Source organism: Cryptotermes secundus, unplaced genomic scaffold, assembly GCF_002891405.2.
Source record: "Cryptotermes secundus unplaced genomic scaffold, Csec_1.0 scaffold791, whole genome shotgun sequence".
Lineage (NCBI taxonomy): Eukaryota > Metazoa > Arthropoda > Insecta > Blattodea > Kalotermitidae > Cryptotermes > Cryptotermes secundus.
The window spans coordinates 340,414-368,067 of NW_019734323.1; the positions used below are offsets into that span (position 1 = coordinate 340,414).

The following is a 27,654-nucleotide window of genomic DNA, read 5'->3' on the forward strand; positions in this document are numbered from 1 at the left end:
ACCTGGAGGGCCAGTTCCAGTTCCACCGGGTTCCATCTTCATCGCCTATTACGACTCCCAGGGCTACGTTGGAGGTATTCAAACCCGTCTCCAAGAGGGGGCAACAACAACAACAAACATCAACTGAACTACTAGTCCTTGTCATAAAGCCCCGACAGAGACCGCACAGAAAACGTCTTTTCCATGATGGCGTGTTTTCTCATTGCGGGGGAAAAGTGTCCACAGAACTGTTCCCTAACAACGGCTGTTGTGTTTCCGCCTGTGTACACAGCTGTTACCTGGCAATGGGTCTATATGTCACAATAATAATAATAATAATAATAATAATAATAATAATAATAATAATAATAATATAATAATAATAATAATCTGGCATAACGATTCTCTATTGCTGCCACCAACTATTTTGACCCAGAAGTAATTTGTTGTTGTTTTTTAAAACCGGTTCTCAGCGTTTGGACGAATTTTCTTCGTACCTTCTGCAATAACCTGACTAATTTTTTTCGGGTAAAGAAGATCTGTGCCGGTCTCGGTAGCCGAGCGGTCTAAGGCATGTACTGTCTTCGCTCGCTTGGAAACCGGGATCGTGGGTTCGAATCCCACTCAGGGCATGGATGTTTAGTTTGTGTGTGTGTGCGTTTTTCTGTGTTTGTGTATAGGTAGAGGCCTTGCGACGAGCTGATCACCCGCCCAAGGAGTCCTACCGAACGTGTAAGATGTAGAAAAACCGAAGTGAACGGAGAAGTTCTTGGAGGTAGGCCTAGGTCCACTGGGGTTGTAGTGCTAAGGGGAAAAAAAAGGTATGTGTCTACAGGACATGCTTCAAAACCTGAACTAGACCACGGGAAATATTGTTTGTTAACCCGTTGTGCACCTCCCTCTGACCAAGGACAACAAAAATAGCGTAAGAAAAACGCCGCCGTTTATTTCTGCCATCTTCAGGTTCCTCTCCTAAGAATTGAAATTAATTTTGCAATTAATTTCCACAGAAATGAAAAAAAGCAAACAACGAGTCATTACGACAGATACTGCGTTGTTTGGATGGACTGGACGAGACGTCCGTAAAGAATTCCCATGTCTGGCTACAGTTTGCACAGGCAGCTCTTCCATTCATCAGCTCTTATCGCGTTGCGGCAGTACAAATTCCAATCCCGTTGAATATGCAAGCCATAAATTTGAAAGGTTATGGAAGAACGGCTTCATAAAATAACAGTAACTTAAGGAAAGTAAAGCTATCTCTGTAACAGGCCGTGGAGGTCCATAGGATTGCAAACGTCGAGGTTCCCACATTTTATAGACAATCAGCTCATAGATGGCAGTGAAGTTGTCAGCCCCATGCACAGGCCTTCCTTTACCCCCAGCAAGATTCCTGCTACTCATTTCTACTAGAGGCTGAGCCAACCCCAGGGCCATAGTGCGGCTGGAAGGATTACGTCAAATGATAATTTCAATTACCTCTTCGGGGAAAGAAACCGCGACCTTCCGTCTTGTAGCATAGTGCCTCAACCAACTACGCTACCGCGTGCCAATAGCAATAATAACATAGAAGGATAAATTCTGGCTGAAGTCGTGAGTGAAATTTCGACTGAAACACTGCCATTTCATAGTGACAACGTCTTATTCAACCGTACCTAATTGAGATTAGCATCGCGTTTGCTTTCCATGGAAACTACATAACGAAAAACCGACAAACAGTTAGCTGCTAATCTCTAGAGATTAGAACATTTGTAGGAAAGTAGTTCTTTCCAGAATTGCTTGCAGACTTGTTGCTCTGAGTGACGGTCATCCTCCGTCACCCAACAACAGGATCACAGACCTGAACGGGTACTCTGTTTGTTCTGTGCGCCTCTCCCTCAAGGGAGAGAGGCTGGCCCACTTCAGAGCCACTTTCATCTTGATTTCTCTCGGCCCGCGGCAGTTCAGAGGAAAGCAGGCGTGACCTTCAATCCAGTGTGCCCAATAGCCAATTCTTTCCAAGAGGATTAAACCGGCCATTTGGGTGCAGATAATACTACAAATCAACTTAATAAAATCAACCGATACATCTATATGTATCTTACGATATTTGCTGGAATGTTCAATGTTTTTCGAAAACCCTGCCATCTTTACGATTTATTAGGTATAAACACTATTAAAATGTTACACTCCATGGCCATGGTATCAAACTGAATAACATCTTTTTGTAGGTTTCTTAAGCCTTGTTATTGAGTGTAAACTTGGAAAAAGTCAATACAGTAAACCCTCGCTAATCCCCTTACAGTTAATCCGTATGGCATGTAGACCCTTTGTTAGGTAACGACGGCGAAATAAACAGCTATACATCAGCCGTTGCTATACAATGGCTCTGTAAACAACTGTCATTGCTAGGTAATGGTCTCAACACACGCACGCAAGAATATAATTTTTAGAAGCAGTGTTTTCTGTGCGGTCCGTGTAGAAGCTACATAACGAGAAACAGCTGCGATTACGAACAGTTTGACCAAGCTTATTGGGTCCTTTCTTTCTCAGTATAAATTCAGGGTTTCGGTTGAAGACGAACTGTCAACCCCAAGGAAAATGCAAGCAGGAGTGCCACAAGGTTCAGTCTTTTCCCCTACTCTTTTCAATTTATACATAAATGATGCCCCCCAAACACATGGTGTTCATCTGGCCCTCTTTGCGGACGACACCTGTCTGCATGTGATAGATCGCAAGGAGGGTTTTATTGTTAGAAAATTCTAGCGCGGTCTCAGGTCAATGGAGACCTGGTGTGAGCGCTGAAATATTAAAATTAATGAAGCTAAGAGTCAGGGGCTCTACTTCTCCCGTAGTCGTCGAACGCCTGAGTCTTGTCTCACTCTAAATGGACGAAATATTCCATTTGTAAATAGTGCAAACTATCTAGGTGTAATCTCGATAGGAGAGTCACATGGAGATTGCACATAGAAATGATCGAAGCCAAAGCGTTCAGAACATTCATTAGAGCATATTCCCTATTCAAAACTGAGCGATTGAGCGTTAACATTAAAATGACCCTCCACAAAGCTCTTATTAGATCCGTAATGACTTATGCTAGTCCCGCCTGGGAGTTTGCGGCAGACACTCATCTAGTGAAATTGCAGCGCCTGCAAAACAAGGTTCTCCGCACGATTGGCAATTTTCCAAGGCGCACACCGGTCCGCGATTTGCACATGGCATTCAAAATCCCGTACGTATATGATTACATAACAAAATTATGCAGGCAACAAGCAGAAGTCATACAAAATCATGATAATGAGAATGTTCGCAACATCGGACAAGGCGAAGCCCGACACAGAAAGTATAAGAGGCTTAAACTTGGCGGCGGTCAGGCGTACGACCGTTCAAGTGACTAGACTGCCGTGGTAGCGAATACTACTAGAAATAGGGCATAATCTGCTGTACTGAGCCTAGACTGACAGAGGCCTTGTATATATTGTATAAAGAAATAGGAATTAAGATTAAATTTGTAAATATATGTAAATACTGACAATGGACTTACTAATGCAGACTATGACTGACAAATAACAGACCCAACCTCTCATCAGAGAGGGCGCCCCAAATGAACAGGACAGTAACTTTCATATAAGGAAAAATAAATCTGGTCATGAGCTCCAATCGGGGCTCGACACCAAGACAGACAGACTGACTGACCGTCAGTCGCAATGTGACTTGAACTTGGATTACGAGAGAGTTTTGATAACGAAAATGTTCGCAATATTGGCCAAGGAGAAGCCCGACATAGAAAGTACGTATAAGAGGCTTAAACTTTCAAGCATACAACCGTTCAAGTGACTAGATTGCCGTTTTAGCAGAAGCTACTAGAAATATGGCATAATCTGCTATACTGAGCATGGACTGACAGAGGCCCTGTATATATTTTATAAAAAGAAAAGAACTCCGTGGCTTGAGTCCGCAAGCGAACTATACCGACTGAGCGACCGCCGCTTGTTGGCGATGTTAGTGCCAACTTTAGCGGATAGAGGGTGTTGCGTGTTTAGCGCAACTAATCCCCACGGCCATTAATCTCGGATTTCTAGACCGGGTAAATATTTTATATACATTTATTAACATATTTAACATGTAAAATGTAAATATCCTTTTATTATGACAAATGACTTACTACTGCAGACAATGACTCTGACAAAAGACAGACCTGTCCTCTCGCCAGAGAGGGCGCCCCACAGAAACAAGACCGAAGCTGTCAAACAGTAATAAATATCTGGTCATAAGCCTTAGACTGGGCTCGACTGACAGACTGATTGATTGACTGACTGACTGACCGTCAGTCGCAATATGACTTTGACTTTGACTTACTAGAGAATCTTGATACGGTAATGTGAAGACTAGGAGTTTGGTGCGAGACGGGCACAAGCCTGGGAGCCAGTCAGTGTAGTGAAGTGAGTTGATTGGCAAGTGACTGAGTGATTTAGAGAACTTCTGCAGTACAGAAACTGGTATCTGAGGTCGGGGACAGTTCGAGAACCCAGAGGAAGGGGAACGTCCGCCGTTGGAGCCGTTACTAGACAACGACTGCCGAAGACTAATGAACTATAAAGTGTCTGAATCAGTGAAACGGTTATAATTACTTGCAGTCGCGGCTTTGTAAGTGTTCAATAAATACAATTACCAATCTATATTCACCCCATACACGTGACAGTATATTCAAATAGGCCACTACCGCTTCCTTCAACACTGTCTTGGATTCATCGTATATTACACTCCGTGGCCTGTAGTCCGCAAGCGAACTATACCGACCGAGCGAGCGACAGCCACTTTGTCGGCCAAGTTAATGCCAACTTTCGCGAACAGAGGATGTCACGTGGTCAGCTCAACGGATCCCCACGGCCGTTAATCTCGGGTTTCCAGATTTGAGCCGCTATTACATTATCCTTACGAGGCTAAGTGGACCTCGTTCCAGACCCACTGCTTCTCAGAAAATCTGGTATCGCCGGGAAAAGAACCCGGGACAGCGTCGTTAAATAAAATACAATAATGCACGGCGGATCACGAGACGAGCTCAGGCACGCATATGCAGCAGCAATTAGAGACGCCTTGTGCAAAGCAGGAGAGGCTCTGTATTGCTGACAGCCGGCAATTATCCCGCAGCGAGGACCTGCTCTGATTCGCACGGACGCGTTTCCATTGCTTTGTGGAACATGTGATGAGCGGGCCCCCACAGCCTCACGTACGGGCCCAAGCCGCGTTCTTGCAACATCTGACTTCATGGCGACTCTGTCAGTTGCTGGACTATACGCAGTCTGATGAATGAATACAAAGGATGTGGAAGGAAGCAATCCTGGCCCTGAGTTTGCCCAGAGGGACTCAGGAAGGTATGAAGAATTCTCAAGCAAAATATCCGTTGTCCTGGCCAAGGTTCGAACAGAGCAAATCCTAAATACGTGTCAAAAGTGATACCGATATGCATACACACTGTCCTTATTTTGAAAAGAAAGTAAAAGTTAGCTTATAAAATCGCCATGCTGTCTCTGTGTCTGCGTATCTTCTCACCCTATGAAATTTTGAATGCTTGAACCAATATTTATGAAACTTGGTATGTATATCATGCCACCTGAGCCCATCTCAACAGCGTACTTAGTAAATTCCTCCCATGGGCCGCGCCATAGCTCAAGCGGTTAGTCGCTGGCTTCCCACCGCGGCGGCCCGAGTTCGATCCCGAGTCTAGTCAAGTGGGATTTGTGGTGGACAATGGCGCTGGGGTAGGTTTTCTCCGAGTACTTCGGTTTCCCCTGCCAATCTTCATTCCACCAATTGCTCCACAATCACCCTCACCTATCATCTGGGGCTGGTACAATAGGCCAGAAGTGCCCGCAGTACAAGGGACTTAGTCCCACTCCACTAGCAATAAAAAAATCCCTCCTATCAGTCTGCGTGTCTATATGTTTATCCCCTTATCGTTGCTACGCACCAGCTGGGTAAAAATGTTACTGCGGAAAATAATATATATACACAACAATAGAAGAATTGTTGGAGGCGTCGTTTTCTATGCGAGCAATGTCGTATCAAAGGAAGGTAGGCGATTAGTTCTTCCTAGCACTTCTTTTACTCTGATCAAATGACCCCTAGTTAATGTTTAATAACACAGCCCATGTCCTGCCCCAGCCACTCTAGCGGGACATCAATCAGTATGCCCAATTTTTAATTGTACTAGGGAGAATCCAGGTCCGCACCTCGGCTAGGACTTTCGTGCTTTTCCTCAGGCCCTACGGGCAAAACATTTAGATACATCTTAATCACACACACGACCGCTTCCTTACACATTTTTACAATCCATTATACATTAATCGTTCTACCACTCCACTGTAAAGAGCCAGGATAGCTCAGTCGGTATAGCGGCTGGCTGCGCGACCGAGGGGTCGGAGTTCGAGACCATGGAAGGTTAAGAATGTTCAGTTCTTCACGTAGTCCAGACCGGGTCTGGGCCCTGCCCCACCAAAATGTATATATATATATATATATATACACTTTTGTTGTGTGTCGACGTGTCCCTTTTGTTTTGTGTTGCCAGATTTTCACGTGGCATGCGCCAGTGTATGTTCTTGTTTAAAGTGGGATTCTTCCTACGGTCTGAAATATTGTGAAGCACTGCTAGGCAACGGTTAATTAAATATGTCAACGAGAACGGAAATCCGTTGTGGACAACGGGTTTGTTTATGACGGTATTACAGGCCTATCAGGCACACCGCAGACATCAACAGCAGTAATGGAACCCTGGAAGGCGGAAATATGGCCGTGCATTCGTCAATATTTGAAACCCGTGTGGAGGAGGGGTCGAATACCTCCACCGTGACCCTGCGAGTCGTAGGAGGCGACGGAAAGGTAAGTCTCAAATCTGAGACAGTAAAATATGGTCGCGAGTACCAAGGGACTCGGATCCAAGAAAGACTGCGCTGGCCAGGGCCAGCAGCATTTACAAAAGACAGACCAATCCTCTCGTCAGAGAGGGCGCCCCACAAAAACAAGACCGTGACTGTCAAACAGTAATAAATATTTGGTAATGAGCCCCAGATGGGGCTCGACGTCAAGACTTACTGACTGACCGTCAGTCACAATGTGAGTTTGACTTTGACAGTATTTGACTATTCAATAGTTGAAGTGTTACCAAGCAACGAATAAGCAAGTGGACGCTGAAAACTTTATTTTATGTGTTACAGTTATAGTAATGCTCGGACTGTAGTTATGACTTGTGAATGCCCAGTAAATCCCGTCACCAAACCTGTAACCCCTTATACGTGACAATATGAACGTGTTATTGGCGCTTGTGTTATAAGTCTGTATGTTTGGGTAGGAGTATATGTCGGCTTTCCTCACGCTATGTTGTTATTATGAGTATATGTTGACCTATTGGTGTGTGATGGGTTGTTTTCGTGTTAGCATAGGGATGTGTAATGAGTTGTGCACTGGAATTTGGATGGTTATTTAGTATTTCCTTACCTTATGTGGAGAGTGTGTTGTCTGCACGAAGAACTGTGTGGGACTGGAGCTATTGATGTTTATGACGTTTATGACCGTTTATGACTGCAGTGATGTGTATAGTGCTTCTCTCTGCTGGCTTGGCGTAGAATTAGGTGTGTTAATGTTTTGTATAGCGATTAGGTAAGGATGGTGTCGAATATAGGATGTATAAATATATGTGTGTGTGCGCGCGCTCTATAAACCTTTAATACACGTACATAACTCAATTTTAATTCGAATTATATAATATTTTCNATGTATTTTATAACATCAGGGCATTGGCTTACCTGCACAACGCACTCGCAATACGCAAGCACTGACCAGTATGGGAACTGTAAAACGTCTGTGTACCTGACGAGGGCCGCAATAGCCCGGAAGATGTAGGACACGCAAGTGCATGGTATTTATACCAGAATTGTGTCGACTGAATAACAATAAATAATATCTTACATGCAATATGACGCTGCAGTATAATATTTCGAATAGTTCAGTCCTTCGCCGACCATAATATTTAGTCTACTTTCCTTCTGAAGGAAAGGGAGTAGGCATAAGGGATCTCCATGCTGTCTGTGTGTAATTATGTGTCCGTGTGTCCCGCTTGCAACTACTGAATCAGTTGACCGATTTCCATAAATCATCGCATTAACTTTATGATACTAGAGGCCTCCCGAATGCCTTATTTTTTAATTTCTTACACTCAGTAATATCTCGCGAACTTCTGAGATGGAAGCGACATTTAGTAAGGGGCCCTAAATATATGTATTGCAATAGATCTTATTAAAACAATATGTAACCTTTGATGAAGTATTTTTTGTAACTATTAAAATAGTAAGATGGCCGGAGTGCGGAAATGTCCTACAGCTGTCTGTTCGATGATATAAACTAACGAGTCACTGGAGATGCACGTGAAAAATTTGTTTCAGAGATGGATCATAAACATACTTACAAGTTCTGTATGAAATATTGCTATGAAAGTCAAAAGTTACAAATATGGCGTCGTTGCGAATCTCTAAGTCATATTCGATGGAATTAATGTAGAGAGAATTCTGTATGTAAGCAGTAAGCTCTTTCCAAACACAAAATAAAATAATAACGACATTAATAATAGCAATGATAACAATTCATTTCTTTATCCTTACGTGCTAACTCAACAGCTACAAGAGCCAATTACAGACTCAGCACAATCAAACAATTGAAGAGCACACATGTAGGACAAATACTTCCATATAAGAAGACATTCTAGTTCATAGTGCAAACAGGACAAGCGTAACTTGACAACACTGAATGTAACAAAAGAACTGCAACTACCTACTAACCGAATTAGCCACAAGATTAGTGTTGAAGAAATGATTTTCAGACTTACTGACGTTGTTACAGATTTGATTTGTGGTTAAGGCCCAGCAAACAGAAGGACATCTGTTGCGTGAAAACCAAATAGAAAAAGTACTAAATTCTCTGATGTTTCTGACTGGAACCCTGATACGATAAACCTCCAAAAGCAAGGGGCAGAGAGGAAAACCGTTATAAATGTTCCTTTTAAACAACTGCATCTCTCGAACGAAGCAAGGCATTTTAAGTTGTACAGAACAGGATGTGAGGTTCTCGCAAAAATGGTTATGAAGAGTGTTACCTTCTTGATATAACACCGTATAGTGCGTTGAAAGCCAACGGGCGTTTCAGAGAAACATGTCACCTCCATCTTTAGGGTTGAAGAATATGCCGACAAGAAATCAGCGTGAAAGCAGGTGTGGCGATATATTCCTCCGAAACGTCGGTTCACTTTCAACGGACTACACGGAAGATGTTACTCTTCATAATTATAACTGCATACGTACTAATAATATCTAAAAGAAAAAGGTAAAGCCAGCCCTGTAACAGGCCTTGGAAGGCAATAGAGTTGTGAGATGTCCGGGCTCTCACATCTTCACGATAATCGGCTTACAAATGGCGGTGAGGTTCTCAGCTTTATGCTACGGCCGCCCTTTATCCCTAGGAAGATTCCTGCTACTCATTTCTGTTAGAGGATGAGTCGACCCAGGGCCATAGTGCGGCTGGAAGGAGTAGATCAAACGAAAAATCAAATTACCTCAACGGGAATCGAACCCGCGACATTCCGGCTTGCAGCATAGTGCCTCAAACAACTGTGCAACAGTAAAGTTATGTTCGGAAGTACTTACGTATCCATTGTTACCCTCTGCTCCCGGCCTAAATACCGAAAAAGCATCGTTACGTAAAGCAACAAAATGGCGTAAGAAGACAACTCAGACTGATGGTGCGGGAGAGCGCGATGCGGGGGGAGTGGGAGGCTGTAACGGGAACATGGAGGGAACTGCGAATGGAGGACTCAGTAATCTGTACTCAGAGGGAGGTAACAGTGATCAAGTAAGGGAGGATGAGGTAAGGCAGACATATGCATAGGATGGCAATATTATATTGGTCTCAGAGAAACAGGAGGAGAGTGTGGACTGGATTCATCTGGCTCAGGATATTGACCAGTGGCTCTTCTGAACACTCTAATGGACTTCCAACTTTCGTTGAAGTAGTTGAAGTTCCTTGACTAGTAAAAAAGTAAAAAGTAAAGCCATCCCTGTAACAGGCCGTGAAGGCCCATAGGGTTGTGAGACGTTGAGGGTCCCACATTATCTAGACCAGTGTTCCGCAACCGGTGTGCCGTCACAAGGTGAAAGGTGTGACGCGAACTTTTACCTATTGTAAGAAATTAATTGTCGAATTTAATTACTTTTATTTTATCCCAGTTACCGTGTTTCATATACTTGTATTTTATTCTCAGCCACTGCACTGATTAAATAAGATGATGCTTGTTTATTCTTTATTGCATGCCGTGATATTTTATGTACAGCAATGTTGTATTCTAAGAAATTAAACGTAAATTATTTACTCACAGCTGTTGTTATATCGTAGTTTTCATTATTGATTTTTTTTCTCCCATCTACGCGGCTTCTTGATAAACTTCCCGCATGTTCTGTGTACGTGCTTTTCCCTAAAACTGCAGGGATTAGTAAGGGTTTCCCTGTCTTTTATAACGCTATTTTGGTTATCATGAGGAAAAGTGTTAACGCAAATATTTGAACTTAATGAGGAGGTACGTGCATTTTTGGCTGTTGAGGGGCAGGAGTACGCGGATTTATTTGCAGATGATGAATGGGTATGTAAGTTGGCATATCTTTCCGACATTTTCATCCACTTGAATGAGCTGAACAGAAAGATGCAAGGTAGGAACGAAAATAAACTAACTAATATGGATAAGGGACAAGGATTTATAAATAAGCTGAATTTGTGGATACAGAGAATTACAGATGGGTCGTTTGAGATGTTCCCGTCTGTATGGTCACTTGCTGACGCCAATAAAGTGGTGATGGACACAATTAAAGATCATTTAGAAATGCTGCAGCAGAAATTCAATAAGTATTTTGGAGAGAGTGTACAAGATTTCGACTGGGTTCGTGATCCATTCGTTGCGAATTCAGAACATCTTCCGATTAATATACAAGAGGAACTCGCAGATTTAAAAGCAGACAGAACATTGAAACTAAAACTTCTCGATGTGCCTTTGGATACGTTTTGGTTGGCAATAAGGAGTGGATACCCGGCTATCTCCGAGATGGCAGTTAATGTGTTATTGCCATTTTCAACTACATATTTGTGTGAACTGGGCTTCTCGACGTTAACTGAAATTAAGACATCAAAGAGGGAGCGGCTCAAATCCATCGATGAAGAAATGAGACTTGCGTTGTCAACGATTCCACCACGGATCAGTCGCCTGTGTGCAGCTACGCAGGCGCAAGTATCACATTTAAGGTATGAGTAGAATTACTGTATTTACTTTAATAGTAACAAAGTGTATTTTCTACACTCTACAGTGAATTAAAGTTCATTAATTGTTAATAAAAGCATGAGTCCATTTCTGTTTAATGATAATAAAATAATAATATTATAGTAATAAGTTGATCACCTTACGTATTTATATTAATTGTCTGATATCAAGCGCTTTTGAGGGGAATAACATTTTGGTGTGCCGTGTTGAGTCATGGATACTCCATGGTGTGCCGCGAGTAGAAAAGGGTTGCGGAACACTGATCTAAACAACCGGCTCAAAGATGGCGGTAAGGTTCCTTGACTAGAAGAGCAACGATTATTTCCCGAAGAAGGAGCCAGCTCCTTGGATTTGGCTACGACACAACAATGGATGTAAGATATCGTTAGTTCAGTCGGTATGGCGACGGGCTAGAGGCTCGGCGAATCTCAAAAGTAAAAAAGGTAGAAAAGGCACTGACATAATTTTAAAGAAAGAATGACTGTCAGTACTCGTAACAAAAGGCGACTCACACACAGGCAACATAAGGTACTGCCTGCCGAGACATCTCTGATGCCAGGCCATGCATTTCTATAGGCAACCGTACGGGGGGAAAAATCTCCTTTGTTAAACCGATTCCACATTTGATCTGTAAATAATGTTGAAGTGTCTTTTCTTCTTGAGCTATAACGTCATGTAGTTCGCTGAAATTCATGTTAATTTCGCCAAGGCTTGGAGCGTAAGCCAATACGTACAGGGGTCTGCATAATGTGTCTTGCTTGGCTTCTTGTTCGACCCTGAACATAAAGGTGACATTTTCATCCAAAATGTGTGCCGATTTTCAACGGACTACAACCACTGTTGTGAGAATCTCAAATTCAACATGCAATGTTGTAACATCCAATGAGCATATCTGCAGCCTCCCGATTGGGGGCAGTTTTGAACACCTCCACCGTAGCCCTGCGAGTCGTAGGAGGTGACGAAAAGGGAACCCAGTGCCTGGGGGTATAACTGAGCCACCCACTTCCTGGGGGACATAAATATGGGGACCTGGCTCTCCAGGTAGGGGGAGTCTCGAATCTGAGACTGTAAAATATGGTCATTAAATCCCGTGGGACTCGAACTTGAGGATGACTTCGCTGGCGAGGCCCAGCAGCAATTGTAATAGACAGACCCATCCTCTCGTTATAGGGGATGTTACGTAAGGGTCACAATCGCAAGTGTTCATCTGGAAAATAAAATTAGTGAGTTTCAAGGAGCTTGCCGCCAAGAGGAACTGATTGGCGGTACGTAAGGGTCACAACCGCAAGTGTTCATCTGGAACATAAAATTACTGGTCGTGAGTCTCAAGGAGCTTGCCGCCAAGACGAATTCATTGGCGGTAAACCGCCAGTCGCAAAGCAACTCTGACTCTGCCCCATCCGCAGCGGAAACAGCTCCTCTTGTTGAACGGTCCGCAGGAGATACTTCTCTTAAAGAGGCGAGTGGAAATATTTGTTGCATAATTCGTCAAAAGAAAATTCTTTTTTATCACAGATTTTTTCTGAGAAGTAGTGGGTCTGGAACGGGGTCCACTCAGCCTCGTGAGGATAACTGAGGAGCTATTTCAAGGAAATAGCGGCTCCTGTCTAGAAAAACGAAATTAACGGCCGTGGGGATTCGTTGCGCTGACCACGCGACACCCTCTATCCGCAAAAGTTGGCACTAACTTCGCCGACAAGCGGCGGTCGCTCGGTCGGTATAGTTCGCTTGCAGACTAAAATTACGGAGTTATGTTATACACATAAAGGGTCTTGTAAACGTGAGAGTTGTCCCTGTCGTTATGGGATTTCGCCTTGTAGTAACAGCGGATTGTTGAGCATTAGCACGTTTTACGAACTTAAGTGAATTATGTGGTGGGCCAAGAACGAGCGAGCAGTCTTTTATTTCATCGTATCTCTATATTGTGTAAGTACTAATAATATTTTCATGTGGATGTATGACGTGTAGTAAGCTGTATAAGGAGGCGGTTTACAGTTGAATATTTCTGAGTGTTATTTGTGAGAGATGGGTTTAAACGTCGGCTTTCGACATATCGTTCGATAACATGTAGGACTAGAAAGGAGTACGAGAGAAAGCAGGGGAAATTTAGAGTACGAAAGCTTATATAACAAACGACGGGACTTCCCGTTGAATTTTCAACGGGTGTTGTTACACTAGTCAACTATAAAATAGCTCAATAGAAATTAAAATCAACGTGAACGTGTAACAGTTTTGGTAAACTAACTTGTATAGAAAGAAATGTAAACGGATTTAACCGCTAGAGTGACAAGTCAGCGGCTTTTACTCTGTGTACACATTTCCTTAACTGGGATATGCAACACTCAGTATTACCGTTAACAATAACATCGGCCTACCGTACTACGTCAGAAGCCACTTCCCACATTTGGACGAAATTTGGTACGGGAGGTATGTTCAGAGAAATTATGTGAATTTCATGTTTCTTCCCTTGCGATAGTTAAATAATATCAGATATGGGGGGAGGAGGAGATTTAGAGCGGGAGAGGGTTAATAGTTCACATCTTCGGGCCAAACATATTTGACGTAACATAAGAAAAAACTGGTTGTGTAGGTTGCTGGCTGGGTGTTGGCATTTCTGTGGTCAAGGTTTGGACTACAGACCCTGAGGCAGATGATATTGCCAGAGGTTTCCAATGGCTATCTTAACTTCCTCGAAGAAAATGCTCGGATAGTCCGTCTAAGTAGGCCACGACGGTTTTCTTCTGAATTGTTCTCAACCAGGTCCAAAGAACGCAACATAACCTATGCAGCTAACAAAGCGGAACGCGAACGGCCTCAGTATTTGGGGTTCGAGGTTCTCACTTCGATGCCTACAGTAGTCTGAGATGTGACGCCGCGGAATCTTTTAGAGATCTGCATACATAATGTCTCAGAAGAATACTCTACCTAGAATAAATCCAAGATCCACTTCTATCCTGAAGATGGAAGAAAGGTGTTTCTCTATGACGTTTGGAACTTTCTACTAGCTTACATAGCGTCACATCCCACAAGGCAGTACACTTCACTCAAATCAACGAGATTATGATGGACAGGACATGTAGCTGGTGTGTGTGTGTGTGTGTGTGTGTGTGGGAAAGATGTTTACAGAATGTAGAACTTCACGTTCTGACTGCCGTGGTTACAAACAGAATACGAAGTTCTTGTAGTAGTTGCAAAAAGAAATGCGGTGGAAGGCGACATCTTTTACAAGACTAAGAAAGTAATAGTAGGTTATTATACTCGTATTTATGTTCCATTTTAAGACGCTGTCAATATTTCAGACTAGATTTCGTTGAATTGTAGGATGAGTAATGGCCGAGCCATAGCTCAAGCGGTTAGTCGCTGGCTTTCCACCGCGGCGGCCCGGGTTCGATCCCGGGGTCTGGTCAAGTGGGATTTGTGTTGGACAAAGTGGCGCTGGGGCAGGTTTTCTCCGGGTACTTCGGTTTTCCCTGCCAATCTTCATTCCACCAGTTGCTCCACAATCACCCTCACCTATCATCTGGGGCTGGTACAATAGGCCAGAAGTGGCCGCAGTACAAGGGACTTAGTCCCACCCCACTAGCAATAATGTAATTAATGTAATGGCGTAATAAAGTTGTCATGGGCGCCATGAAGATGATTTCAGGAGGGTGATGTAACCAGAACAATTTCTTACAGGCTCACATTCAAGCATTTTAAGAATACTTTTAGGGATCGTCCTAAATATTCATAGCAGAAGTACAAAATCATTTTAAAGATTAGTTCAATTTTTGGTATATTTCTTTCTTTTTTCAATGTTAACTTTTTACGAAAATCCAGGGGGAGGGGGAGGACAAATGCCTAGCTACCACCCCCACCCCCCGTTTCTACCGTGATTCAAACCGAGCACTCAGAAATAAAAGTATAGAATTTTACTGCTGAGCCATCTTGCTAGGTGGAATAATATTAAAATGAATTATAGCGAAATGTGAGCTCACGAGCTAGCTCAGTTGCTGAGATGGAAGTATTTTCTTTTTACGGTGATGAACCTTCGGACTATTACCGTGTTCTGTCTCTTCGTCATAATGATCTTTGTCATCAGCTACAGATACAAGTGCTGAGCTGACTTCGTGACTTTCGACATTAAATCGTTAAAACAACAGCGTATGATTTCCAGGAATTCCGCACGAGGGGTTCCCCCCACGGGTCAGGGTCCCTATTCAAGTTTGTGACGCACCCTGAAAAGATGTTTTATACCAAATGAGTACACTGCAAATTGTAATCGGCCGCTTTCGAGAATTCTCAAGAAGCTGGATGCAAGCATACAAAAGCTTACGTGCATCATTATGTCCGTGGCCTTGATGTGCACCCGAGTTTCTCTTTGCCTCTTGCTGCATAGTCTCTCTGCCACACACTGGTTCCATTTCTCCGCGGAGAGCAAACTGCGCGCCACGGCTGCCCACCACCTGGCGTGGATACCGTTAGCGTGACTGAGCAACAAGCCCGGGCCGGGTTCCACGTTTGCAGCCCCCGCTGTACTTAACGCGACAAATTGTTTAGTTTCAGAATTGTCATGAATGTTTTAACAGACCTACATAAAAATATGTGGATAACAACAAAATATATCGTAACGAAAAAAGGGGGAAACCGCGATATCTCGGTCGATACAGTGCGTAGGTTGTGTCAGAGGAATCGTGAGGTGTTTCTCTTCAAACCACAGCGTCGGACCGGCTCTGGGACCCACTCAGCCTCCTATGCACAGGGTACCAGTGACTGTGTCTTCGTTCAAGCGGCAGGGGCTTGAAATTGACCATTCACTTCCGCGTAATGCTGAGGTTAAGAATGCGTGGAATTATACCTCCACTCTGCCGTGCTGAATTACTTGCAGATACAACTTAAGACAACAAGGCAGAGCATGTTAGTGCAAAGGTACCGCTCTAGACATGTGTCTGATAGGTCACCAGTCTGAATCTCGGTCGTGATTTTTCTTTGTTTCCTAAGTCTCTACAGACAAATTCCGGCGTAGTACCGGATTAGGGCACGATCATTTCCTTGCACACACTTTACAAGTCACCATCCATCAATCGTCCTAATTTTCGACGCCACATCCTAGATAGTGAAAGCAATAAAACAGCTTACGAGGTCAGGATGTGAGGATTTGGAATGAACAGACGTGGGTCCGGCCATGGACCTATGTCTGGCTCTCGTAAACATGTCAATGAACGGTCATGTTTTAGTACAGGCATGCTGTTTCTTTACGATCTGATTTTTAACTTTAAGAAAGACTGGAGTTGGCGTACACGTCGCTAAGTGTCCACATTTACGTATGTTTGCTTCCAGTGTCGGAGTTTACGTCTTTGGGACAAATTCTAACAAACTTTTCAGTTCTCGAGACGGGTGGTGTCTGGCAATACTCGGCTCCTCTACACTCTGACGAAATACCTGTATAGATTGTCCGACGAGGAAAGGTCAATGTTCTGGGAGGTCACAGTATCGGTCATTCTAAGCAAAAAAAAAAAATGTATATGTACATGTGTCCTATTCCGAACGGTTCCCGAGTTGTTTGACTGTACAGTTCCAAAACTGTTGATAAGAAACATATATTACGTACTGTTTCTAATACCGGTATTTGTTGTTCAAATGACAAAGTTTGTACAGTTTACTCAGTATAATATATTTTCGAAAATTCCACCGTCAACATCAATGCACTTTGCAACTCGTGTGAGGACAGCATAGGCATATTCGGTATTTGTGAAGGTGTGCAGCATTTTTCACAACACTCCTACATCGTCACTATCAACAGTCACAACGGCCAACAGACGCTTCACACCGATTCACTGGGGAAGGAAAGATAATACTGGGCGCCGAATTCAAACTCCTCTATAGTAAAATAGCTCTAGCTCGGAAACCCTTCAGAATAGGACACATTTACATATATATTTTTGCTTAGAATGACCGATACTATGACGTCCCAGAATCTTCCCTCCTGGGACATTCTGTATAACGTAAATTTGCCAGTGAGCTTAAATAATCAGTAGGCTATGAAGACATCATTGGGAGCACATGTGCAATTCCACACATTCTTAACCCTTGAATTAGATAGATATCAGCTTCACTCCCCGGCCGCTTTACCAGCCGGGAAAGTACTCCCTTTTCCCCCTGGATATGAGTGTAAGAAAGTCCAGAGATAGTCTGGATGCTGTGGAGAAAGGATAAATTTCTTTTCGTACTAGGATTCAACACAAGTCCCTCAGTTATCCATTCTGTACTCTAATCACTGCACTGACTGAGCTACCGGACTCCTGTGTTCGTAATTAGATAGCCAAATGGGAAGTTATTCTGTGTGGTACATTTCACAGGAGTATGCATTAGGGAGATAAACTTGTGGAAGTTGGCTGTTAGGTTCCTTTGAACAGTGGGCGTAAGAAGATGCAATATATAGGAGGTAGTGTCTGTCGGTAAATCCGTCCATTTCACATCGAAACTCGCTCGACGGATTTTGTTGAAATTTCATCCAGGTATTATGCCATTTGAAGCCGATCACAGTTGCCTCTCGCCCTAAGGCATGAACTGACTTCGTCCGTTCGAACACTGGGATCGTGGGTTTGAATCCCTCTCGAGGCATGGATGTCTTTGTATTTCATTCTGTATTTGTGCTGTCTTGTGTGTAGGTAGCGGCTTTGGGACGGGCTGATCCCCCGCCCAAGAAGTCGTATTGACTGTGTATAGGACTACGAGACTGAAAATGGGCGAGGGCACAGCAAAGGGCCTTAGAGCCACGGATGAATGAATGATTATGCCATTTGAGATGGCCCAAAACTCACGCTTTTTAATTTCTTGCTATCGATAATAACAATATAGCGGGCGCACGAAATTGTGAGGTGATAGCGACACTAACGTCATTGTAAAATGCGGCAATCGCAGAAACCGTAAGAGATTTAGTAACAGCAGTAAACGCAATAAAAACAGTGACCAAAATAGTCACAACAGTGAATTTTCGGTGCAATGCTTATGCTTACATACCGTTAACATGACCAGCAATGATAGTGGAACCAAGTAGCCAAATTCAGAATGCCGCGATGCAAGGGGAGATTGTGGAAACAGAGTATTGCCACACACACTCTGTCTCCCTTAAAAATTGAATAGTCATGTACTTCACGGAAACACAGTTGACACTTCAACAGGCAGTAACACTACGGGCTTTGCTGTGTGGAAGCGAGTCTCGAACAACTGAAGCCAGAGATATGAGGAGACTGCATTCAGTACAGTCAGGATACATGACAGTATGCAGTCTGCACTAGAGTAAACCGCATCAAGGAAAAGATACTGGGGAGGTGCTGGAAACACGAACAGTACAGTACAAAGCAGATGGTCACAGCGGACAGAATGGCCGTTAGAAAAAATAAAATGGTAAAACTATCCCCGTAACAGGCCGTGGAGGCCCATAGGGTTGTGATACGTCGAGGTTCCCATACTTTCTAGACAATCGGCTCACAGATGACTCCAGCCGCACCTTTACCCCAGGAAGATTCCTGGTACTTATTTCTGCTGGAGGCTGAGTCGACCCCAGGGACACTGTGTCGCTGGAAGGATTAGGTCAATTGATAAATTCAATGAATGATGAGGACAAAAATAAAAAAGAAGTCTAATATTACAGAATGCAAATATCTCATACCTCATCCACAACTGCCTGTATAACTTTCCACACTAAAACACACAGACCAAGCAGTCTCCAGATGTAAGAACTACTAGTAGATGGCGTGCGGGGTAGATTACTACGTCTGGATGCGCACGTTCTTCTCTGTTTGTTGCACTCCGCTCGTCATATGCACGCACGAGTACGCACGGCAGAAGAAAACACTCTGGCAGCACGCTGTAGCGTAGTTGGTTGAGGCACTCAGCTACAAGGCGGAAGATCTCCGGTTCGATTCCCGATTAAGTCACTGGATTTTCCAATTGACCTAATCCTTCCAGCCGTTCTATAACCCAAATTTCTACTCAGCCTCTAACAAAAATGAATACCAGGAATCTCCCTGGGGTTAAAGGACCTCCACGGCCTGTTACGGGGATAGCTTTGCCTTACCTTACCTCTGGGAAGGATCACAGAGTAGGGGTCGCACAGAATTGACCACTGACAATGAGTCCACTCGAAACCATTACCGTACCAGCAGGCACTTCTATGAGATGAGTTCGTCAATTTGTCCCTGCTTACCGAGGCAGATGAAGGTCTCACAGTGAACCATACCCCCATATTCTGATCCTTCCGTAGCACGAAATTGGTCTAAACAATTTTACAAATGCATTTCCTACCTCACAGGAACCATGCCGCGTCTCCATGACAAAAACCAATTGGTTACGGAAAATAAAACCCGGTTTATTGTATAAATCACACTAAACACACACTGTCTGGATATGGTGCAGAGATTTTAATGTTGAAGCAGGTGGTCCGTAAAGCAACCACAGTGTTCTAAAAGCTTAAATTATATTTATAATTTCTGGATCTCTATTAAGACATAACGGCCCGATAAAACGAGTATGTACGGCTCAGGACTATTTCGCTGAATTCGAATCGTAATGAGGGTTCACGCTAACAAGATGGCGTATTAGTCTCGTAAAGTAGCACACTTTCAGAGGGCAGATATCATCACATTTCTGTGCGCGGAACAGCAAAGTCTTGGAATTTACAGCTTTGCATGCCATGTGCAAGGCTCAAACAGCAAGAATAATCCGCTACCTAGCCAACCAGCTCCATAGAACAGAGACCTTGTAGAGAAGCTGTTATTTCTTCAGCTATATAAGAAATTCCAGGCACCTTCTTTAACCCGAATGCTCATTACCGTGTTCACAAGAGCCCGACGCAGGGCCCTATCCTGAGACAAACGAATTCAGTCTACTCTCGTTCCCCATTTCTTTATATCGTGACATGTAGACCCATTGTCAAGTATAATCTGTGTGAACAGGCGGCAGTTCAAGAACCATTGCTAGGGAACAGCTCTGTGGACATGTTTTCCAGGCAATGAGATAACACACAATAAGGAAGAGACGTTTTCTGTGTGGTCCGTGCCGGGGCTACATAACTAGGATTAGTAGTTTATTTGAGAGCTGCAATTGTCAGAAGTGAAGAGCTGGTAGCTGAGGCCGGGTATATTTCGGGAACTCAGAGGATGAGGAATGTCCCTTGTTGGAAGCCGCTACCAAGCAAACGCTATTGAAGACTGAGAAGACTTTATGTGTGCTGTAGTTACAATGATCTTTGGAGTGTGTAATTCAGTGAGACTGTGGTATTTATTTGTAGTTACTTTCTGTAAGTGTTCAATAAATCCGATTACCAATCAAAATCACGTCTGTAGGCGCTCAATCACGTGACAATATGACGCATTTTAGTATTTACCAACTACTGTCCTTCCATCTATGCCTGGGTCTTCCAAGTAGTCTCCAAACTTCGGGTTCCCCTACCAGAAATTTTATGGATTTCTCTCCTTTCTAATGCGTGCTACTAGCCCCACCAATCACGTCCTCATTGATTTTATCATTGTAATAATATATAACGGGTAATACAGGTTATGAAACTCCTCATTATGCAATTATGTCCAGGCTCATTTACATTTGTCTACTTAGGTTCAAACTTGGCCGCGCCATAGCTCAAGCGGTTAGTCGCTGGCTTCCCACCGCGGCGGCCCAGGTTCGATCCCGGGTTTGGTCAAGTGGGATTTGTGGTGGACAAAGTGGCGCTGGGGTAGGTTTTCTCCGAGTGCTTCGGTTTCCCCTGCCAATATTCATTCCACCAATTGCTCCACAGTCACCCTCACCTATCATTGGGGCTGGTACAATAGGCCAGAAGTGCCCGCAGTACAAGGGACTTAGTCCCACCCCATTAGCAATAAAAACAGAAAATAGGTCCGAACTTTCTCCTCGGCATTACAGATTGCAATCAAAACACAACCACATCACTCCTCGAGTTAAATAAATTGAAAGGAAATCAATGTAAAGAGAATAAAACTATTTACCCCCTTCTCTAATATAGCTGAACATGTCGAATGATCTGTTTTCAAGACACCCTCCGTCCATGTTCATCTTGAAGCTGTGCATCCATACAATAAAATATCCACACACACAGACCAATTAACAAGATAAGTACTCTGGCAGCGTGGGGAACCTGCAGTCAACTGTGCATACATAACAAACCTGATACTAACACTAACACCATCAGCATAATAGACCAGTGAGGTCGCGGTGCAAGGGCCGAGAAGTCCTACCCCTCATTCATTCATTCATTCATTCAACACTATCAGCATCCTTATGAACTGCACAAATGACATGCATAATAGCCATATCGAAAAGGAAGTGCTGCGAAAATAAACAAAAAACGAGAGATACTCAAACAAATACCTTTTAAACGAATGGACTGCGACCACAAGGAAAACACTGGGAGTTGATTATTTTTAATTAATTTTAATTAAGGTAAATTTATTTTAATCAGGAAATATGGCGTTCACATGCGTACGAAATTCTGACATGCAGTACAACAATTTTGGTAAGATAGAAGACACCCGATGATGGCTGTATGCTGCCGAATCATGTAGAGAGGTAGAAGGGTGACACATAATGAGTTGCATATAAGACGGAAATATACACGTGCAAATCACACAAAACAACAGGAAAAATTGTAATTATCTATATTTCAGTCTTTGCGTTTTTTATACAATACTGAAAGCAAAATAATTTTGAAGTGAATAATAGCAAGAATTCCTGAATTTAGATTTCCCAGAGAATTTACACAAACTACGAATACGTAAAGATAGATAAGACCTAAAATTTTTCTACCTTGGTATGGTAATAAAAATACTGTTTCTGGACCTTGGACCGAACTGAGTACGTTCCACCTGAAGACGGAGACAGAATCCAGTCTCCGAAACGTGTGTTTTAAACGAAAACAGGACGATGGATAATGCCTAGAAACACAATAACTCTATAGAGAAATAAGCGTACCTTATAATTGCGTGAACTGGTTGTTTGTGAGGTTATGTAGGATAATGGTTCCTGCCTCTTCTATCAGATATGGAATGAACGGCGGTTAGTGATGTTAGGCAGATTGAAATTCACACGGGTGAGTCATCAGTAACGAATTCCGGCAGGCATAAGCTAAGGAGGTGGTGAAATGTTACGTTATCAGGTGCATCAACTCATAAATTTACTTAGAAATAAGAAAGAATTACTTCAAGCGTAAGGCAAAGCTGTCGCTGGAACAGGCCGTTCAGGTCCATAGGGTTGTGAGACGTCGAGGCTCCCACATTTGCTAGACAATCGGCTCACAAATGGCGGTGAGGTTGTCAGCATTAAGCGCCGGCCGCCCTTTGCCCCCAGGGAAGTTCCTGGTACTCCTTTCTCTCAGAGGCTGAGTCGACGCCAGGGCCATGATGCGGCTAGAAGGATTCTGCCGGTGAGGCACAACGTACGTGAGGAACATAACTTGGGTTCTGAGGCGACATGGCTCAGTCTGTGACGTGACCACGCAATGGACTGAACGACCGAGGATTTGGGGTTCGATTCCCAGCATGGGCAAGAGTCTTTTATCTTCTCCACAGCGTCCAGATCGGCTCTCGATCCCACCCAGTTCCCTATACAATGGATATCAGAGGCTGTCTCCCAGGGTAAAAGCAACCGACGTGTGAGCCTGGCCACTCATTTCCATCTAATAACGAGGTTGAGAATATTCATAATCGTGAAGAAACACAGGGAGTTGGTGTATATGTGGAGTTATACCTCCAATCTCAACACGTCTTCATGGCGTGGCGCTTAATTGCTTATGCACATGGCCATGGACATCCTTATCTTTGCTTTACATGATCGGGACAGGGCAGGCCATATTGGAAGCCCATCCTAGAGAAAGGGACCTTCTCTGACATAAGGGCAGACGTTAATAATCAACAAGTTCGTGTAAAGAACGCCTGACAATTGAGTGACGGAAACTGCATACTTCCCGTCCTACACAGTTATAGGAACAGACAACCCCTTATTCCCCTCTTCAGCTTTTCAGTTAGAGCACTGATACTTTGCTTTATTCCCTACTCCTCTGATCAGCCATCTTGTTCAAACGTGACCCAGCAAAATGGCTTCAGCGGAAACGCTTCAGGTTTGCGTCCGGTAACTTCTCGGCTTGAATATCAGCCCTCAAACACCGACTATCATGACTGCGATTTTCGTAATTATTCTGAGTCCCGCAAGACAAACATCGGCGTGGTGCCTGAAATTAGGTCATGACCACTTCCTGTCACATCCCCTCAAATTCATCATTCACTAACCATACTACTATTCCATCCTACAGGGCCTATAGTCTGAAATACTAACAGTTTCTTTAAATAAAGGAAACGTAACTTTCTTCCTATGCTTAATTCAACACAACATAATGAAAACGTGGAGGGGAGTGGAGGTACAGTTCCACATATTTCTAACATCGATACTAGATGAAAGTGAGTGGTCAGCTTCAAGCCTTCGCCGCTTTGCACCAGGGGAAAGTGCGCCTACATCCGCTGGTTATGGGGCTGATAAAGTTGTTCAATAAACCGTAAAAAATAATAATTTAATAATTATAATCGTCGGAAAGTCTGGTTATGGTGAGCACAGGTTGCTAACTGCGAAAAAATAATATGTTTTTGCCAAAATGTAAAACTGTCCCTCAGGTGGAGTGCACCCGTTTGCTTGCTCCGAATGGGGCCCCTCTAGTTGCCGCGTCCTACGCTCGTCAGACGTCATCCTTGGGGTTTGGACACAGCTCACAGGATGTAACACGCCTCATGGAATCACAGTGAACGGGAAAGTAAATGGACAGCTCCTAACTCTACGATTTTATTCTTTATGTGCTCATGCTCTACACCCACGAAATATCGAGGTTATAGACGAGCCGCCACTGACTGCCAGAGCACGAACCTGTCCTCGTTACATAGCGATAAGCGGACTCTTCATTTTGTGCCACAAAAAGACGAGTTTTATACAGGCTCTGGTGCATTCATTAAGTCCACTTTAAGGAAGGTTGGAACAGCATTCTGAGGTGCGAACGAACACCAAGTGGAGGGACGAGACACTGGACAGGAGGCACAGGAATTTAGATGAAGGCCGCGGGTTCGATTCCCGATGAGGTCATCGGATTTATCAATTTACATAAATCTTCCAGCCGCACTATGACCATGGTGCCTATTCAACCTCTAACAGAAATGAGTACCAGGGATCTTCCTGGGGGTAAAGGGAGGCCGGAGCTTAAGGTTGAAAACCTCACTGCCATCTGTGAGGTGAGTAGCTAGAAAATACAGCAGCCTCAATGCCTCACAATCCTATGGGCCTCCACGGCCTGTTGCAGGGGTAGGCTTTCTTTTCTTTACGCAGGAATTAGGAGGATGACACGGCGCAAGAATACAGAGGAATGACAGACAATGGAGGACATAAAGCGAAATGGAAGACAACGCTAAGAGAGCAGCATGACAGTGAAATAGAAATCAGTTCACGTGACCAATAATCAGCAGAGGCAGAAGCAGGATATACATAATTAAATTGACGAGTTTTCTGCAATATGAATTGTAATGACCAAGATGCTGGAATGCAGGAATGGGGATCCAAACTCGGGGCACCTGAAGCGTGAACTGTACCGGGCCCAATAAATTATGCATTCACACATCCATTAAGCACATTTTATCGTGCCACGCCTTGACTGGTGATTTGTGTGAAGGAAACGTGCATTTGTGAATCACTCGTCGATGTATCTAGTCCTTACAGGGGGGGGAATGGATGTAGGCCGCAGCGTAAAGCGATTTAATTGGGCACGGGATATAGTCCATGAAGCCACTGTGCGTCCACTTACGTTCTATGAAAGAAAACAGTTCAAAGAAATGTTCATGCATATCAGGGACCTGGTTAGGTGACTCGGCTGTTCCCAACTCAGAAATTCGTATGTCCGGCCAACTGTAAGAAGTCGGACAGTGTGACCTTCGTGCGGCCTCTAATGGTACAAAGTTCAGCGAGATTTCGTAAAGATCAGTCAAGAGATATTTAAAAAAATGTGATGGACAGCTACACAGCATGGCGATTTCTTACGTCAATTTGCTTCCCTGAGGAAGCCAGATTGGGCGTAGCGGAAATGCTCTACGGTCATATTCAAGAAGTGCTCGGTTCGAATCTCTGCAGGGACACCAACTATCCTGATTGAGGTTTCCGTAGATTTCCTTAGACGCTCCATCCTCAGTTATTCCAAGACCATTTCCTTCTAAATCCTTTCATGTTCACCATTCGACAATCGTCCTGTCATTTTACGTAAAATAACTCTGAAAAGTTAACAAAATGAACTTGCCGCAGCTTCTACATTTTTCAGTAGGTTGGTAAAGGCAAAGTTTGTTACCGTCACATAAAGAAGAGGTGAGGGGGAGTGGAGGTATAGCTCCACCATTCTTGACCTCGGCACTACATGGAGTTAAGTGGTCAGATTCACTTTCCGGCTGCTTTATCACCGGGGAAAGAGCCTCGTGTACCTTCTGGAAAGGAGGCTGAGTGGGCCACAGAGCTGGAAGAGAGAAAACATCTTGCCCGTGCCGGGAACTGAGCCCTGATACCACGGATCTCATAGCGTGGTACACGGTAAGACAGAAAATAATGCAATGTAGTAAACGATGAAGAGGGATTCGGAGCTGGACGGTCACATCTCCAAAACTTATTCTGAGCGAAACTAATGACGCAAACAAACAAAACGGCAAAGCAGAGAATAAATTGACGCGTTATGTCCTTTGTGAATATGGACACAAGATTATGACAATATTCCCAGAGAAAAACTACTGCAAGGAACGGGATGCATGGGAGTACATCAGAAGTGGATTCGAGGAAACCTTCGTGTAAGAAAGGGGGGGGGGTCCGTGAGAAATGTGTGTTAGTTCTCGTTGGACAAACTTAGTAATAACTTTTGGGTTAAATGGGGATACGTGGAAGCATCTCCATAGTTTTTTCGCATTAATATCTAGCTACTGTGGCGTATAGACCCGTTGTTAAGCGGTGACTCTGTAAACAGCGATCGTTTCTGGGCAACGGCTCGGTAAACACGTTCCGTTGACTGGCAGCATATTCCTAATAACGCAACAGCAGAAGAGTTGTTTAATATTCACCGGGCAGCCACCTATAATGAATAAAATCCGTCCAGTCGCTAAGGAGCTGTAGACGGACATATCCGTACGTGCATATACTGTATATCCAGACTGACAGTATTCCAAAACCCAGTTCCCAATATTCACGCGGGCACAAGACGTGTAAATCCGTCAAAATATCGAAATCGATTCTTTTATTCACCATCACAGTACTTTCTCCTACGCATGCGTGAAATTAAGAATGAAGTCTTAGCCTAAATGAGACCGACTACCTGTGTGTCGGGGAAGAAATAGAAATTTTTTTTATTTAACTCCAATAATTATACAATCTATCCATTAAGTGTGGATAATAAGTACATTTTGTGGTTTACATATAGAAAAGGAAAGAGAATACTTGACGTGGTGACCATGTTCCAATGAACATGCTCAATACTTATTTTAACTGCTTAGTAGTATGCAGTTAAGTGTTGTATTATTCGAATCTGGGTAAATCTGATGGTTTAAATCTGCTTAGCCTCCTGATTTCCCCTTCGTCGTCGAGCAGTTTTTGTGCCAAGTCGTTCGGATGGGCCTGGAGTCTGATTTTATACTTTTTGCTGTTTTTTTATTTCCTCTCGTACTGTTGGTACATCTAGGTCCTTGTGTAGTACCGTGTTCGGCACATACCACGGTGCGTTAACTATTATTCGTAATACTTTGCTTTGAAATCGTTGGAGAATTTCTATGTTTGAGTTACTGGCTGATCCCCATAATGGTATCCCGTACGTCCATATCGGTCTGAGCATGGTTTTGTACAGTAAGATCTTGTTTTCTGTCGATATTTAGAGAATGCGGGCTGTAGAAAATGTCGTGTTACGTTGGGGTGAAAAGTAGTCAGTGGCTGACAAATTGAGTAGTAAAATAGGGACTGGAGCATATGATTATTTAGGCCATGGTTGTTGAACTTAAAGTCACTGAGAGGCCGCGTTGCTGCTTACGTATGTACCAGCACGGCACATTTTACAGTTTCCCCTTCCAATATATGGATTCAAATTTCTGTCATGCAATGACCTGCATATTGAAACCGATTTGGATGTACGGAGTTCAACTGTGGGGGTGTGCTAAGCCTTCGAACACCAAAATAATTCAAAGACTCCAATCAAATGTACTGCGTTCCATAACCAACGCCCCATGGTATGTCTCGAACTTTACATTACACAATGATCTTCAAATCCCATTCGTCACAGAAGAAATCAAAAGATATTCTAC

At 43.6% G+C, this 27,654-nt stretch overlaps 1 protein-coding gene across 3 annotated transcripts in view; it reads right to left on the reverse strand.

The window, feature by feature from the left end:
- The window catches only part of LOC111868666 (espin), a 209,187-nt gene that overhangs the window by 180,183 nt on the left and 1,350 nt on the right, over positions 1–27,654 (reverse strand). Inside the window, exon 1 of one of the 3 annotated variants that reach the window (XM_023859542.2) lies at positions 7,453–7,508. The exons of the other annotated variants lie outside the window; for them this stretch is intronic. The gene's annotated coding sequence lies outside the window, so the exon portion shown is untranslated. Of the gene's footprint in view, positions 1–7,452; positions 7,509–27,654 lie in introns of those variants that run through there. 3 annotated transcript variants of the gene reach the window in all.